Source organism: Telopea speciosissima, chromosome 2, assembly GCF_018873765.1.
Source record: "Telopea speciosissima isolate NSW1024214 ecotype Mountain lineage chromosome 2, Tspe_v1, whole genome shotgun sequence".
NCBI lineage: Eukaryota > Viridiplantae > Streptophyta > Magnoliopsida > Proteales > Proteaceae > Telopea > Telopea speciosissima.
This window is the reverse complement of record NC_057917.1, coordinates 76956790-76962792: the sequence shown is the minus strand read 5'-3', so window position 1 is coordinate 76962792 and position 6003 is coordinate 76956790.

Here is a 6003-nt window from a genome sequence, read left to right as displayed (position 1 = left end):
TGACGAAACAGATAGAATCAGAGCAGCGCAATTGATTCAGATTTAACGAAATCGAGTTCTATGGATGAAAAAATCGAGTTGTAGAAGAAGCAATTAGTACAGGAAAAACTTGCTGCTTGCAGATGGGTGCTTGGGCGCAAACTGCGGGTCGGGTGGATTTTATGTAACCCGACGGAAGACCGGAAGGCTCAGTATCATCTGAAACTCTAGTGTGCAGTAATAACCTGTAATACAAATCAAATAAAAGGAAAAGGCATTTTATTCGGCAAAGCCTTCAAAACTCAAGCGGCTCATAGATCTGCGTTGCAGGCGATTAGCGCTCTCGTCATTTTTTCCTGAAGTCAACGCGTGTTTCTTTCTTCTTCTTACCGAGTTTCGAGATTTTCCACTTTCCCGGCACGTTCGGTCCCCACTACGAATGACCGTACCCTTTGGTCCAAACCTCTGTTGTAAAATAAAAACGTTGGATCGGAATCTCTATTCGTATGTAATAAAGTCTCCTTGAGACCGTTTGATTGGGATCAAGCCCATTCTAGACTGATAACATTAGGGATGCAAAAGGGTCGATTTGGGCCTGGCCTTTTAAAACCTCAGCCCAACCCTAAGTCCCCGTAGCTGGGCCCAGGTGCGACTCGGCCTGACTCAGGGCCAACAAAATCCAACCCTAACCCATCCTGAAGATCGGGCCTAATTGACCCTGATTGGCCCTGATCATGAGTTGGGGGGGGAGGGAGATGCATGGGCTGGCTAGACTGGGAAGAAGAAGAAATAACAGGATGAAGAAGACAGGGTTAGGTTGGGCTGGGCTAATCTCACCCCGAGGCCTCAACTTTGACACAGCCCGGTCCTGACCCACCCTCAGGGCCAAGGTATCTCAACCAAGGCTCTGTTCGGTCTCAGGATGGCTCGGACAGTTAGGGCCAAATTAACTTGCACCCCAGATAAAATACGTTTTGTTCTATAACGAGATTGCATCTCATGCAATTGTATACATCACATGTTAGGATTGAAGGATTTATTGCATAATAAGAGACCATCGGTACCAATCCAACGGTTATTCACAAAAGAATAGTATTTGATTTAAATGTTTTTGGAAATCATTTCTAATATTTAAAGATTTTGGGTTTTGGTGGGAACAACATATCACACAGATTTTCAAGTAAAATTCAATGGATGGAGAGGAATGAAATCATAATTCAGCTTAATCAAAATAAATGAACTTATAAAAATATAAAGAGGTCAATTGGTTTTTTTTTTTCCTGTTAAGGTTGACCCATCATGCATTCTTAATCTATTTTATGAATTTCAAATTTAATCCATTATAGAAGTGAAAGTCAAAATGGCCTAAAACCATAGTTAATTCATAGACAAGAAAAATAAGTTCCAATGCTTTGGCCACCGTAAAAAAATTATCAAATTCTACTCAAAGAGAGGGGTGAGAAAAGACACTTATTTTACTTTTTTTAACATACATTTTGAACTCTTTTTTTTTTTTTTTTGGGGGGGGGGGAGGGGGAGGGATCACCTATGTAGGTGATCTTTCAAAACTACATTTGACATCAAAATGCCCCTAGTTCCAATACAATGTTGATGATTCCAACCATAGGATTAGTTAAGGTCCGAATTGGTGATGAATCGAATTTCAGCTTGAAATACAATCATTTTCCCTCCATATGATAGCATACCCTTATATATATTCATGTATCCTCATTGTAGTACAAAATCTTTTAATAATTTATTTTTCAACCAGCCCATCATGGTTGGGCTCAATTTTGACATTGTTAAGGGACCTTGGGATCAACTTGTCCATAAAATTTAAGCCCATATAAAGTTGTTCCATGGTAGATATATATTTGATATGAAATCATCTAAGTGGATGTCTTGTAACAAAACCTTCTTTATAGCTATCTAATATTTCGATTGGATTTGGTTGAATTTTTTGGAAGAATCAAGAATTGTAAATTTATTAATTTTTTAAATGTATAGGAATTATACCCAAATTGAATTGACCAAACCTACTTGAAAATAACAAGAAAACCAGTATATAAAATGATAATGTTTTTAAATAGAGGCACACATTTCAATTTTCTAGCTGAAATCCAAAATTTTCAAAATGTTGATAGAAATAAAATAAAAGTTACAACTTAACTTGCGGGAGATTCCATCATTTTGCCAAAGTGTTGTCTATCCTATAAAGAGAATGAATGGTTTGTCTAGGTGGTGTCGTATTATCATTTAGATTGGCACCAATTTGTCAAATGTATATTATAAGTTGTTCCATGTGATAGAGTACAATATATTCATCTCGCTCCACAAATTCTAACTGCCTCAAAAGTGTTCAAGGTCACAAGATTACAAACATACCACTATATGAAATGATATTTTTGTAATTTTATGAAGTTTTACATCTTTTGTTTAGAGTTGGAATCTGACCAATAAGTTGGGTATGGCATCCAATATCACATGGCTTACTCATGATATTAGATTCTATATAACCTACACTAGTTGATATAATTTTTTTTTTATCATGATTAACACTAGTTCCACCCCATTTGTAATTAAGTGGTCCCCTTTTTTCCCTCTTTCTCTCTCTCATCCATAATGTAAATAATTAATGCTTTCTTACACATATTACTATTTCTAGAGTATCCATCTCTTTTAGTATGCAATCCTTCCAAATCCTCTCATTTTGATTCTCTTATAAATATAACTTTTCATATTTAGCCACACTATTTAACCTCTTGTTTGAAATAAAATTTGTTTACCAAATTTTCTTTTTCCACCATATGACAACTACATCATATCCTTGTGATAAGTGAGATTTGAGATCACTATGGCCTTTGGAGTGGTGAAGTTGATCATGAACAATACATGAAAATGGATATTTTGGTATATTTCTTCTCAAGCTAAAAATCTGTTCAGGTTGCACATTCTTTGTTCAGGAGTGCATTTGGATGTAGGCAACACCCAAATACATGGACCGGGGTTTGGGTTATTCAGGGGGCAGATTGGTCATTTTGCTCACCCCCCATGTGTTTGAGCGCACCCTATGCCCCCAATGCAGAGAACTTTATCCCATCTTTTTTTTATTATGACATTTGTATAAAAGTTATGTTCACTGATCAAAGAATAGATAAAGTTTTCCTTTAAGCCATCCTTGATCATCGATCATTGCTTTTGGATGAATGCCAAAAAATAATGAAAGGTGGTTCAGATCTTCAACAATAAGGATGGTGAGAATAGCAGTACATTTGTTGATGAACTTTGGAAAATTTTCCAAGGTAAATAATATGATACTCCATCGAGGTCCTTGGGTGAAGAATTCACTCACGGTAAAGGAAAGACTTTTACTTTTATTACTCAAGGAAAATTTAGAACTTACTTTTCTACAAATGGGTCCAAGGTCTCAGAATGTCAAATGCTTTAATGGAAAAACAGAATGCCTTCACACTACAAACTGGTTTTGAATAATTGACGGTAAAAGTTGATAATTTTATTCTCATGGAGCCTATGAATGTTCATATATTAATGGAAATTTTTTTTGGACTTTAGAAAGAAAATATAGGTCTTGGTCATGGACCTTATAGGTTTGCTGTTTATGGTTGGTTTTTCAAATAAGTAATGAAACACTAGAGTCTCCTTGGTTTCCAATAATTTCATGTGTTGTAGACCATTCAAACTAAAGGTCAAGATAGCTTTCAGTATATGACCCTAGAGATGTTGTCACATCATGGAAGCATAATAAAATGTGCACATTACAGTGGTGCAATGGGGTCAGCACCCAAAAAGTGAAAAGACCATCACACCCCTGCTCAGGCAAGGCACTCGAGCATTGGTGAGGTGATCTTTTGACGGCTCACTCTGTCCGGCACTGCATGTGCAGCCTGGGCAGAGTGTTGGACAGGAGCCAAGTCCGGTGAGCACTTACCAAAATTAAGAGATTTTGAACTAGAACTAGACCACTATTATTGTACTTTAGACCAGAACATTGCTCACCAAACATCCATAAGATGTTGGTTCTCTAGTACAATGGTTAAATTTCACTCTTATTAGTTATTTAAGTTCGGTTGTAATCTGTGTTGGATACCATTTTTATGGGGGAAAGAACGCTACCTGGTCGTATGGTTCGCTTGACTTATGTGTCTAGACACAGAAGCATGCAAAAATACCATTTTGCCCTCATAGAAAGGTGGAAATCGCACTCCCAATGGTGCTTGCATGCACGTTTCTATTGACCAATGTGCACATACAGGCTTTAGAGGCCCAGGCAGTGATCTCTTGCCGTATTTTTATAATATAAATAAGGGGCAATGTTCTCTACTCGGGAGCACATCTGGGCGCAAGCTACACCTAGACACATGGGGTGGGATTTCGGTCATTCAGGAGGCGGACAAGTCATTTTGCTCACCCGCATGTGTCTGTGCAAGGAACATTATCCCTATAAATAATGAGTTATATGAAAATTTGATCCATTGAGGGCTCACTATGTGCGGGTTTTTTTTTTTTTTTTTTTTTTTAATGTTGGATTGGACTCGAATAGGCACCCCACCTATCATTTAAACCAATCTAAGGGGAATAAAGAGACTCCTCATGTGACTTGGTCAATACAGACCGTCTATTTGATAAGTAACTGATACATCTAATATTCACCGGGCCAATCAACGACCGCCACGTGTCACAGACGACCCGCTCCATAGCTAAGGGGAACGAACCGGGGTCCCAGCACCACTCGAGGGCGCGGCCACCACTCGGGCTCTGCCTCCTCACCCAGGCGCGGCCTCCTTACCAGGGCGCGGCCTCACCCAGGCGCGGCCTCCTCACCCAGGCGCGGCCTCCTCACCAGGGCGCGGCCTCCTCACCCAGGCGCGGCCTCACCCAGGCGCGGCCTCCTCACCCAGGCGCGGCCTCACCCAGGTGCTGCCTCCTCACCAGGGAGCGGCCTCACCCAGGCCGCGGCCTCCTCACCAGGGCGCAGCCTCACTGAGGCGCGGCCACCACTTGGGCGCGGCCTCACCTAGGCGCACCACACATCCAGCGCAGCCTCACCCAGCGCGCCTGCACCCAGGCACAACATCGTGGGCACGTGAGGTGGGGGCCACCCATCTACGATCCGATCGTATCGCTAAGACTCATGTCACTACCAGGACTCTAGACCGCCGCTTAGAGGTCACGTCATCCAGACGGATTCAAGCACCAAGGACGTTATCACCACACGCGGGTATCTATCCACCAAGGATCCTGATGCCACCAGGACACTCCCTCCCACGGGGAGATGGCCAATCAGGATAGAGCCCCGTTACCTAGGGCCTCTATCCACTCAACGGCACAATCGCCATCAAACTGGGACTCTCCACACCGCCATACACCGCCATATGCTACTATAAAAGGCAAGGTACGCAACCCCATCAAAGGATAGCAAAACTCATACTGAATAATCACTATTCATCTATTTGCGCCAGGAGATCTAACTTTGGCATCGGAGAGCCCTAGGCCGGGACCACACCGGTTCTCTCTGATTGACCCCTTTGGTCCACTTGCAGGTGACGGCACTCGCAGGACCGCTCGATGATTTCTTGACGCAACAGTAACCATCTAAATTGGTCATGCTTAAAGTGGGTTTGCTCTGTAATCACTGAACTTTAATTTGGGGAAAAACAAAAAAACACCAAGAAAAGAGAAGAGGGATTCCTTGTCACCACGTGGAGTTTCAAACTGAAACTTATCACAAGTGACGTGGGATACACGTGGAAGAGTTTTTTCCCTTCCACATAAGCTGCCATGTAAATTTTTTCTTATAAAAAATAAAATAAAAAATAGTATGGTCTGAAGCTTAGAAAAAGGAAAAGTGAAAATGAAGATGAAGTACAAAGAAGGAAGGAAAGGTGATATGGATAAACAAAACGAATGATTTGGTGAAGTAGGTTGTACTGATTGGATGGATGGAATCTTTTTTGATTGATTAATCATGACCATCCATCACATTAACTTTGTTTTTATCACCAG